This window comes from Pleuronectes platessa, chromosome 13 (assembly GCF_947347685.1).
Source record: "Pleuronectes platessa chromosome 13, fPlePla1.1, whole genome shotgun sequence".
Lineage (NCBI taxonomy): Eukaryota > Metazoa > Chordata > Actinopteri > Pleuronectiformes > Pleuronectidae > Pleuronectes > Pleuronectes platessa.
Window position 1 is genome coordinate 22952184 of NC_070638.1, and position 12749 is coordinate 22964932.

The 12749-nt window shown below is 39.6% G+C and overlaps 1 protein-coding gene across 1 annotated transcript in view; it reads right to left on the reverse strand.

Annotated features, from left to right (window-relative positions):
- Window positions 1–12749, reverse strand: part of LOC128454895 (cadherin-18) — a 153209-nt gene that overhangs the window by 24298 nt on the left and 116162 nt on the right. The gene's annotated exons all lie outside the window — the stretch shown is intronic.

Below are 12749 nucleotides of genomic sequence, written 5' to 3' on the forward strand. Positions count from 1 at the left end.
CCCCAAAACGGGGAAAAATTTGAAACAACATATGGCAAATACTCTATGTTGGTGACTCATAATCATAAAGCCCTGTGGTTACAGTGTTTAAAATGTATATATCTAACTTTATGTCTCCTAACAAAGGGGGACTAATTAATCAGGAGCTGGATGGGGGTTTGGTCGTAGAGTGGAAAATACACAGAACTTTTTGGATAAAAGGTTTGGGATTCCCTCACAACAACAGTACCTCCTCATCCATTTCAAACACATTAGAAAATGTATTTGTATTTAATGGCAACAGTAGTATCTACAGTGGCCCTGAGAGCTCAACGAACAGCAACTTAAGAAAACACATGCAACTTAAGAAAACATCTTCATCAAGTTCACAACACAACACAACACATTACAGAAACGCGCAGCAAATAGACAAACGCGCAGCAAATAAACAAACACGCTGCAAATAGTGAAACGCGCGGCAAATAGAGAAGAAACGACAACGGAAGTGTTTCCAGAGGAAAGCTAAAAGTGATGGACACTGCTGCCACAGCAGACACAAAAACGTCCAATCCACAAAAACGTCCAATACACCATACAAATTCGGTCGGCCACCCGCGGCTCTGGAGCCGAATGCGGCTTTTCAGGCCGTGTGTGTGCGTGTGCGTGTGCGTGTGTGTGTGTGTGTGTGTGTGCGTGTGCGTGTGTGTGCGTGCGAGCGCACCGGCCCCTGGGCCCGACCCCGCCCACTCACTCAGAAGAGGGGGCAAAATGTCTCTTTTGATAGTAAAGGTTTCCTACCCCTGCACACTATTGACAAAACATTGCCTCACAAACAGGGGCTTGCTTGTTAGCGCTGTTTATTCAGTTTAACAGGAGAAGACGGCATGTCTCTGGATCGGACCATTTTCCTGCTCAGAGCTCACTGTGGGTCTTTCCGAGCGAGTGGGCTGGGTCGGTGCGCTCGCTACAAACACACACACACACACTCGCCCGCTCCTGGTATTTCATGATGGCCTGATACGATGATGATTTAAAAAATGAACATGACGTTCACTCACGTTCATTGTTACGTTCACGTTAATAATATGAAAACTGATTTGTTAAGTTCAGCGTTCTCTATTTGCAGCGCGTTTGTCTATTTGCAGCGCGTTTCACTATTTGCAGCGTGTTTGTCTATTTGCTGCGCGTTTGTCTGTCTGCAGCGCGTTTGTCTATTTGCTGCGCGTTTCTGTAATGTGTTGTGTTGTGTTGTGAACTTGATGAAGATGTTTTCTTACTTTGCTTGTGTTTTGTCAACTTGCATGTGTTTTCTTAAGTTGCTGTTCGTTGAGCTCTCAGGGCCACCGTAAGTATCACCTCAAATAATATAAATAATGCTACCATTTGAAGCTTGGACATTTGTTATTACATCTACTTAAAAGCTCCAACACCACAGTTTTCTGCTCTGACAAATAATAGATTGTTTCCACACAAAGGACCAGTGCCTAAAACCAGGTACGGCACACCATGAGACATCATGTAGACCATCAGTCAAGATGAAAAGCAAAAACGCTGCAGAAGAGAACCCTGGAGGAACTTGAACTTACATCTGGCTCAATGGGGTGCGGAGGGCGATGCAAGTGTCTTTGCTGGTTTCAGACTGACTCTGTCATCCATTTCCCGATCAGCACAGAATACCCTTGTACTCGAGGACCAATGGGGATGTTTGTTTTAAGATGAGTTATGGTCAGGTGCACTGTTGATGTATTGTTCTCTTGAGGAGGTGAAAAGTGTTTGCACTTTACACCAACAAAAGCCTGGTTTGAAGTCATCAACACGATATATCTATGTTATTATAAGTTCACATTATCGAAATAATAATAATCTGAACCCCGAATTGCCCCTCATTGAAAAATGCTGCCCATAGATGAACTGTATGAATGTTTGTGTGAATGGCAATAAACTGTACTGTAACGAAAGGGCCTTGAGTTTTCAGCAAAACTAGAAAAGCGTTTTATAAATACAGACCATTTACTATTTATTGCGGGTTTCTGTTTGAGCAGATTATCATAAATTTAAACATGTTTGATATTTTGATATTTATTTTGGCAGATAAACTGCACCAGCTGACCGCCGGTAGGGAACACAGCCGCCATTGTCAGAAGGAGTACATCAGGTCCTAAAAGTGCCCGATCACCCTCTAGTGTGCAGCAGCCTTAAGAAAATGGTAAATAGATTTAATTTCTGATGGTAAGTTTCACGCTTAGAAAAGTGTGAAACTTTTTTTACATCAGTGCCAACTAGTCTCCTTTTAAACTGTCTCCTTCCATAATAAGATGGAACAAAATGAGTTAATAAAGTTCCACCTCAATTAGATCAGTCCATGCTTATTTAAATGTATTGTTTGTTGTTCATTTACTCTTATTCACTTAATGCAGTTAACATAGTGAGTGTAAATTAAAACAAATCTGCAATAATGTTTTATGATCCGAGTCAATGAAAAGTTTGTCAAAGTGCAAGGACAATATGAATCATGACTGGGTCAAAATGGAATATGGGGACATTATTAAAATAGTCCAGGCTGTGCAGAGGGCTTTTATGTGCTTTGTTAAATATTTATATTTTTTAAAGTTCAGTTGAAGCCAAAGTTAAAGCTCCAGTTTATATGCACACAAAGCAGTTTAGAAATTGCATTAAAAGGACAATGTTCACCACTATGAAACTGTGATAGATTTGATTGACACCACTAAGCAGTGATTGGAGACCTGTAGGGAACACAAAGATCAGCACTGCAGGTAAAGATGAAAATGGCAGTTATCCAGAGGCAGCTCCTACAGAAGAATGGGCAGTTCCTCAAGCTGTTCACCTCTGGATGGTCTCATAGACCCACAACTGGCCAGCATTTCCACAACAGGTACAACGCAGCAACTGCAGTGACTTCAGCCTGAAGGAGAACTGGTGAACATTTGCAGGTCGTGTTCACTCACGTTGCTTGCATGAGCACCACAAGTTTCTCAACAGCAATTTCACTGTCACGTCATCAGGATCTCATCTGTCAATTTTCTCTTTCATTTCGATTGTGATGTTTCATATCTCCTTCGGAATGGGTGGGGTCTGTAACTTCCATTTGTTTGTTCAGTCATCTGTCACATTCAATATCTCACACACCGCTGACCAGAAGGAGACGACACACAGTGATAATACGTCTGATAATAATACGCTGCCACCACGACTATAATGTCAAATGAAGGGGACATTTTATAGTTTGATTTTCTTTACCCTAATCGAATCCTCCAGAGATTTAATTCCTTCATTATCCCTCGAGCGTGTATGCATAACATACTTAAAGAAGGAATGATTGGAAATTCAGCCTGGATTGCAAACCTCAATAGAATTACTGGGTGAACATCAGAATTTGTTTTATTTAGTTTTTCTTAGTGGGTCAGGCCGACATCTGGTTTGATCATCATGGCTGAATTAACCGCTTTTTTGGGCCCTGGGTACAATGACAGACATTCCTGTTCAAATTGGATGTCTTGAGTCCTGACAAATATCTGTAAAACACTACAATGTATGCAATACAATTTTCGTGCCATTTTTCACCACACTTACAAAGAGGTGTATGGTCAATGCCTCTAATTATTGCCTAGCCCAATATTAAAACATAAGCAATGCACTGTGACTTATCGTTGAGTGAAATCCAGTGACCCTATCCAGTTGATTTATTAATCTCTTTCAAGCGACGAAATTACAAAAAAGCTTGACAATTCTGAAGCTCATCCAGACTGCAGCAGCTCGATTGGTCTTTAACCTACCTAAAGTCACTCACACTACTCCGCTCCTCCGCTCCCTTCACTGGTTACCAGTGGCTGCTCGCATCTGTTTCAAAACACTAGTACTTGCGTACCCTGCTGTGAACGGATCAGGTCCAGTCTACATCCAGGACATGGTCAAACATTACACCTCAGCCCGTTCACTCCGCCGTCTGCCAATCGGCTTGTTGCTCCCTCACTGCGAGCTAAACACTCAACAAAATCCGGCTGTTTGCTGTCCTGGCTCCTAAATGGTTAAACGAGCTCCTCATGGACATCCATCAGCAGAAAGCTTACACATCTTCCTAAAAACATACCTCTTCCGACTATACCTTGAATAAAAATGTATAAACTAACAATTTAGTAGCACTTAAATGGCACTTACTTATAGCACTTTGTAGTTTTGCATTTTTTTATGTAGAAATTCTACTTTCTTAATTCTTGTTGTTTTGGGCTTGTACCCTCAGGGTTGAATGCACTTATTGTAAGTCGCTTTGGATAAAAGCGTCAGCTAAATGAAATTGAATGGAATAATATTATATTGATAAACAATAGTATGTTTACTAGTGGGTGTAGATTTATGATAAAAAAATACATTCAGCCATATCTATCTAGAACACCAACCTCCAGTGTTTTAAACATAATCACCTTCATATACTCAAAACTAATTTTGTTTTCCCACCTCCATGGGAGTCAAGTGAAAGTGGTTGGGGTAGATGGTGGGTGTAAAAATGTTGAGCACTGTGAAAACGAAGAGCGGTTTTCATATCCACAGTCAAATCTGTGGTTAGGGTTAAATAATAAAAACACAGTGGTAAAGTTTATTGAAAGATTGTGGCTTTTCTCAATACATTGTGGCCTTTTAGTAAACCAAGAACAAGGCCTTTCCCAACCCCATAAGCGGTATATGATTAATTAATACTGGAATGATTAATTTAGGGTTGATAAAGGGCAGATTCATAAGAATCATGCTCCTTTCAGACATGCACTGGACTCTGTAGTTCCTTCCGTACTTTCTCCAGAGGATGTGCATCTGTGAACGCAAAAATCCGATTGAGACGCTCCACATTTTCTACGGACTTTATCCGCCTGGACTCGTCGTATAAAGTCCACAGAAATCCAGGAGAAGTCGATGTGGGAACACTGCATGTGATCTACACTGCAGAGTTAATACGTCACTTCCTGCCTCTGTCAGCAGAATAATGCGGAGAATTTTTGTTGCTGTGAACGCATCTGTGTGAATGCAACTCTGGGTAATCTCTTTTTACCCGGACGTCATGTCTGAAAACGGCTTCACTGTAAAGAAATTATACATAGAGAGTTTTCTCTACTCTGATACCCCTTTAGACACTAAGGGGTTAAATATTCTTGGAAAGCCAACTTCAAAGTGCAAACCTGACATCTTGTTTCATACTCTGTCCTTATCTCCTCATCTCTTCCTTCGCTGTGATCTCTCCTCGTCTAAATCCCCTCAACCTCTGTGCTTTACTTTTCTGGGTGCCTCTCAGCTCATCCCATTAGAGAGGGCTTATGCAGTTTTATCTTGGGAGCAGCTCGCCAGTGCAAGAGCGGCACTTTCTGATCAGACCCCAGGTAATAGGCAGGGGTGAAGGTCAGATACTGCATCTAGAAAAATCTCTCGCTCCTCTCTGCTTAATTCACAAGGGAGTTGAACTTTTTTATCTGGTCTCAACTACATACACAGTGAAATTGACCTTTACTCCTTCTGCCTGCTAAGAACCACTGCAAAGCACATATGTACAGTGCCTTGCATAAGTATTCACCCCCCTTGGAGTTTTTCCCATTATGTACTGTTACTAACTGGAATTCAAATAGACTTAAATAATTTTTTTCCCGTTTGATCAACAAAACATGCATAGTACTTTGGAGGTGCAAAACAATTTTTATTGTGACACAAACAACAATGAGAACAACAAAGTTGACATCTGTTGGGTGCATAAGTATTCACCCCCCTGTGTCAATACTTGGTAGAACCCCCTTTCGCTGCAATTACAGCTGCAAGTCTTTTGGGGTATGTCTCTACCAGCTTTGCACATCTAGAGATGGAAAGGTTTGTCCATTCTTCTTAGCAAAAATGATGAAGCTCAGTCAGATTGGATGGAGACCGTCTGTGAACCGCAATCTTCAAGTCTTGCCATAGATTCTCTATTGGATTGAGGTCTGGGCTTTGACTGGGCCATTTTAAGACATTAACATTCTTTAATCCAAACCATTCCTTTGTTGCTCTGGCTGTATGTTTAGGGTCATTGTCCTGCTGGAAGATGAACCTCCGCCCCAGTCTCAAGTCTTTTGCAGACTGCATCAGATTTTCTTCAAGTATTTCCCTGTATTTGGCTCCATCCATCTTTCCCTCTATTCTGACCAGTTTCCCTGTACCTGCTGAAGAGAAGCATCCCCACAGCATGATGCTACCACCACCATGTTTCACTGTTGGGATGGTGTGCTCAGAGTGATGGGCAGTGTTGGGTTTTCGCCACACATAGCGTTTTGCATTGAGGCCAAAAAGTTCAATTTTGGTCTCATCTGACCAGAGCACCTTCTTCCTCATGTTTGCTGTGTCTCCCACATGGCTTCTGGCAAACTCCAAACGGGATTTTTTATGGATCCCTTTCAACAATGGCTTTCTTCTTGCCACTCTTCCATAAAGGCCAGATTTGTGGAGTAGACGACTAATAGTTGTCCTGTGGACAGATTCTCCCACCTCAGCTGTGGATCTCTGCAACTCCTCCAGAGTAACCATGGGCCTCCTGGTTGCTTCTCTGATTAATTTTCTCCTTGTCCGACTCTTCAGTTTGGGTGGACGGCCTCCTCTTGGTAGGTTTGCGGTTGTGCCATATTCTTTCCATTTTCTTATGATGGATTTTATGGTGCTCAGAGAGATGTTCAAAGCTCTGGATATTTTTTTATAACCTAACCCTGCTTCATATTTCTCCACAACTTTATCCCTGACCTGTTTGGTGAGCTCCTTGGTCTTCATGATCTCCAACAAACTCTGAGTCCGTCACAGAACAGGTGTATTTATACTGAGATTAAATTGCAGACAGGTGGACCCTATTTACTAATTATGTGACTTGCAAATGTGACTTGTGAATGCAATTGGTCGCACCAGATCTTTGTTAGGGGTTTCACAGTAAAGGGGGTGAATACATATGCACTCAACACTTTTCAGATTTTTATTTGTAAATCATTTTGAAATCCATGTAATATTTCCCCCCACTTCCAAATGATGCACTATTTTGTGTTGGTCCATTACATAAACTCACGATGAAATAAATTTTAATCTGTGGTTATAGCATGACAAAATGTAGAAAAGTCCAAAGGGGGTGAATACTTATGCAAGGCACTGTAAGTCTGTGCTGATGTTAATGGTGAGAGCAAGGGAGATCCACAGGCGTAAAGAAAAATGTACACATACCTGTTATGCTTATATATAAGTCTCTTCTTCTTGAAATCAATATGTGTGTCTTCAGTGTCCATGAAGTGGAGAACCTATAAACACATATTTCTACAATGAAGTAAGACTTAAGTTCTTTAAAGTCAGGGAGGACTGGGAAATGAGCCAGGGACAGTTAACCCCATGAGCAAGTATTTATTTCTTATTATGATATCGGAGTATTTTATTAACTTGTGCCTGTTCTACTTTATTTTTATTTTAAACATCTTCTCTTCTTTTAACCTTTTATACCAATAATACTACTACAATACCAATATCATTACTACATCTTTGTCTTATTTTGTTGTTTGAAACCTTGTTGAACTTTTATCTTGTGGTTACTTAGTAATAGATGCTTGTGCTTTTTTTTATATATCTTATAAATCAGTTAAAATTTGAATTTGTACCAGTTATTGTTCATCCTGTGGTCTCTGGGCCTTTAACACCTCCTCTGGTGCCTGCTTTGTTAGCTGCAGGGTCATTGGCTGGGGACCAACACTCTTAGAAATGTTGGGCCCTTGTCCTTGCTGCAGGCAACAGGGACGTCTCCCTCACAGCATATGCTGCTAACCTACTTCAAGAATTACTTGCTCTTTATGCCTTGTCCCATCTTTTAGGCCAGATCCATTAGCTCTCCTCAGTTGCATTGTGCTGTCTGTCTCCCCAAAGCCCCAGGTCCTTGGAGAGATGCAAATCATATAGCACCCACGTTTTTTGTCTGTTCCAATACACATTGTCCACATTGCAAGCAAAGCAATACATCTTCATCAATACGTTTTTCTCATTTAGTTATTTATTGAGTTACTCGTTCAGGGACTTCACTTCTCCTCCAACCAAGATTCCCTGAATTGTGTTCTGGTAGCAGAGGTGTGTTTGATGGAAGGACAGTACATGGGACAGTATAGTGAGCAAATAAAGTCTATTTCAGGTACAGAATTCCTGCTCTTACCCAAATTAACAGGATCCTAACGATGAACAACCACAAACCAAAATAACGAAATGTGAAAAAGAACATTTTACTTCAACTGTATGTCCTGACCTGTGTAATTTCCACTATTAACCGACAAAGACAAACATGGGCTAGAAACAAAACTAAAAGACAGCCTACCCCTACACGTGAACGTGCAAAATGAAGGGCTAAGGGGTGAATGGGATTGGGCCTAAAACTGTTTGAATAAGTCATCACAACCCAACTGGCTGTGCTTGTTTCAGACTACACAATCTTCTTTTCTCGTCCATTAACTGAGGAAAAGGCACTTATGCCCATCTGGGGGTCTATGTCTGATCGGATTTTTAAATGAGGTGTGGTCAGGGCACGTCCAGCAAATCTTTAGCAAGTTTTCTTCAGGGTAAAAAAATATTACCAGTTATAACAATAATTAATTAAAACCAACATATAAGCCATACATGTGAGCTGTAATAAAGCAAATTCACTTTCTTTCATGAAAGATATATTACATTTTCATAGCAGATAAACCAGGTAGGATGAAAACCAAGTATTTTGACTTCACTCTGGACCATAGACTGTTTATGAAGCTCTGCAGACAACATGCACCACACAAGCAGTAAAAGAGTGACAATACTTTGTAGAACTGTTTAAAAAGGGCTTATGGCATAATTCTGAAGAAGCTCCAGAGCTTTAATACAGGCCAAGCAAACAGCCCTTTCCAAACAGGCAGGATTAAAAAGAGTGCTGTAGTGGACTTTAAAATAATAACATGGCAATACACATTTTTCTTAAAAAAATGTTTGCCTGTGAAACAGCACCCAACTAGAATACATTTTCTCCCTTTCTATCTTTAACACCAACCTCTTTTCCCATTGAGATAGATTTTAAACTAAGATTGAATTCCAATTAGTTCACATGAGGATAGACGTGGAGTACATCTTGAATTCTTAAATTATACGTTAGGTGTCCTTCCTGCATGGGAGGCTTAGTCCTTAGATTAATCCCCAGAGACTCAGCATCAGGGTGACTGAGCCACCTGGCATTTATGCATGCCCCCGCTCACTTCATTACTCACACTATTGTGCACTAAAGGGTAGGAGAGAGGGTAATTGGCAAGATGAGAGGGGAGGATCAGAAAGAAAGAACTGATGGACTATTCCTCAGATGCATTCAGCACAGACACAATCTATGTGGTGTTGCACAGAGGCCCTGTCACATCTCTAAATGTCAATTCCACAGAATTCCGCAAATTAAAACGCGATATGAGAATGTTCTTTATCAAGCAAACCGGCAGAGGGAAATGCCAAATCTACATAACGATCCACTAAACCAGTTTCTCTCTACAATCTACTCACTCCCATATAACATCACTGGGGGTATCTGATACAATATCGATTCACAAAATAGGTTTCACCCTTGTCATTGAGGATTCCATACCCATTTCAACATATATGCATTGAGTGCCTTGTTATCATATCATAAAAATGCCCGTCTCATCCCTGAGTTGGCCCAGCACTGAAATCCTGGTTAATGTTTAGGCCACGTCTCGACTGTAATGCCATCTTGTCTGGCATCCCTAAAAAACTCACACGAACTGCAGCTTGAATCCTTACTGGCTTTAAATCCATTAACAAACATTCCTTCTCAGGCTCCCTGTGACCTATCAGACTTTAAAATTCTCCTCCTCACATTCAAACCCCCTCATGGTCTCGCTGCCCATATCTTGCAGATCTCCCCAGACATCCTCACCCCAAAATCCGCTTAAGCAGATCTGCTTTCTGTCCCAGAAATCTGACAGAGAATCCAAAACACACCACTTAGTCATCTGCACATTTCACTTACCCTTTGATACACAAGCTATGCAAACCCCTTCTAAGGCACAACATGGGTCAAAAATGACCCGTATTGATCTAAAATGTTATTTAATGCACGGCTGAGTGTTTCTTTGCTATACTTTTGGAAATCAATTTATTCCATCATTTATTATTCAAAGTATTCATTAAATATCTTGTTTTTGATTACCACAAATCATTATTTTCATTTTATCTTTCTCAATTTATGAACTAAAATATTTTTTGTATTTTTACATCAAGTTAACACACATTGGTCAAAAATGACCCAGGTATGCAGGTGTGATTAAAAAAAAAAAGACATACTGTAATAAAGATTTTGTTAGAAATGATTATTTTAGCAGTGATTTGGACCAAAGAAACCAATAAAGACCATGAATTCTACTTTGTCGACACATCTCCACTCTTTTTCTTTTGCTACTGCTGCTGCTCTTCGTCCCTCTAAATAGGTTAGGGTTAGGTTTAGAACCATTTAAGAACCTCCTAAATGATGTCACTAATAAATAAATCCCAGGCATCTTTCGGTGAAACTGTTGTTGAACCAGATGCAGGTCCTGGGCAGCTCCTCAGGGTGTTGTGGCTTCTTACTCTGCCCTGAGTGGGGGGATGCTCATTCCAGTAATAACCTTTTTCACTCAGTCTATTAGCCTGGGTCTGAGTTTTCTCTGATGAGACTGGGTTGTCAGAGGACTCATCAGACGAGTCATCGATCTCATCCAAGGCGTCTTGTTCATCTAGGAGAGCTTGATTACTAGACATGCCCACAACTCCAGCTTGACCCTTTGGCACATAGTCTAGGTCATCAGCATCAGAGATGTCAGACTCGGAATCAGCATCAAGAATTGCTTCATCTTCATCCTGTTCTTCATTTAGCATCTCTATGTCCTGTTCAGCTGTAAATCTGGAATGACTGTGACAAGCCATACGAACACTGTGGCAAAAAAAATCTAGATAATATTTTCAACTATCAGTTGATAAAGTATTCAGTATACAGTATACAGAATACTGTTCTATTTCAAGTTGTATTTTGTTGACCTAGCTGACATAGCTAATAATATTGGACATATTTCTCTTTTTCACCAGTAGAGGTAAGTAATGTTCAAATGTTATGTGCAGTTATCTTTTCATAAGATTTCAAATATTTTCTTAGGTAAAACAATTGTAAAATAAGACTTACATGAATCAGATGTGCAGTGTCAGTAGTTCTGACAAGTGTGTGGCATGTGAAAAGTTGTCCACAGTAAACATGTTCCTAACTACAAACATTTACAAATCAAAGGTTCCTATCAAATTCACACTTACATACATGGGTCATTTTTGACCCATGTGTGTAAACTTGATGTAGTAATACAAAAACTATTTTAGTTAAATTAAGACAGAGAAAATGAAAATAATTATTTGTGGTAATCAAAAACAAGATATTTTAATGAATACTTTGTAATTTAAATGATTAAATAAATAGATTTTAAAAGATATAGCAAAGAAGCACAGCCATGCATTAAATAACATGTGAAATGAGTACGGGTCATTTTTGATACATGTTGTGCCTTAGAAGGATAGTGATACAAAAAATATTTTTATTAAAAAAGTAAAAAGGACAAATGAAAATAAGAATTTGTGATGATCAAAAACAAGTTAATTGAGGAATTCCTGGAATTCTGAATGATGGAATATATTTTTGCTAAAATATTTACAATTAAAACTCCATGGGGTCACTTTTGACTCATGTTGTGTATCAAAGGGTTAAAGATATTTTAGGGATTAATAACCAGCCAAAAATGTTAAGCTGTTTTTAAGAGCCACAATTACAATGCACAATTTACAATCAATCCAAAACTGAGTTGTAAATTGTATGGGGTTGATAATCAAAAATAATGCCCATAATGCACCTTCATCAGACACAGAGCAACATCAGTTGCTAAAGGCTCATCTGCGTTCACCAGCTAGAAGCTAACTTTGCTTGCTGTATGTACTGGATAGGTAGTTATAGTGCGAATATACAAATTTTTCTCTATAATCCCAAAAAACATGCATTTGTTGAAAATGACACTCCTGTTTTGAAGAATATTAGAAAGTTCCGATACACTTCTATGGAGAAGGTCCCTCTGACATGTAGAGCTGAGGGGAAATGAACAGTTGTTGATAATTAAATGCTGTCACATACAGCAGTTGTCACTTTAAGCAAGTGGTTTTTACATTACACAGCCATTTGATCTGATGCTTTAGAAGTAGAAGAAAGAAATTGACAGGTACACACCATGACATGGTTCATTTTGTGAAATCTCAGTTTTACCCTGGATTTTAATTTGTTCTTTTTTCCATTCAACGCTAAAAGCATCCCACTTGTCTTTTCTGCAGGGAGCAGGCATAAATAGAACATTGCAATAGTTTAAAAGTGAAAATAGAATGACTAAAGGCTGGAACTGGCTTTTTTTTATTTCACTCATAACATTCAACAGAAACTCCTGCAAAAACAAGATAAAATAAATAAATGTAACCTCGATAGGAAAAAAAAGTTAGATCTGCAAAAAAAGTGCAACACACTCAAACAAACAACTTGAGGCGTGTTGGGATCACTTTAAGGACACATGCAGTGAAGTAGGGATGAATAGCTTGATGGAGAGATCACTGTTTGAAAGCTGGAGGGAGAAATAAATGGGTGTCCTGCTGGTGGATGGTTATACAGAGAAAACAGTGTGACAGTTTGATGTTGTGTGCTGTTGCTG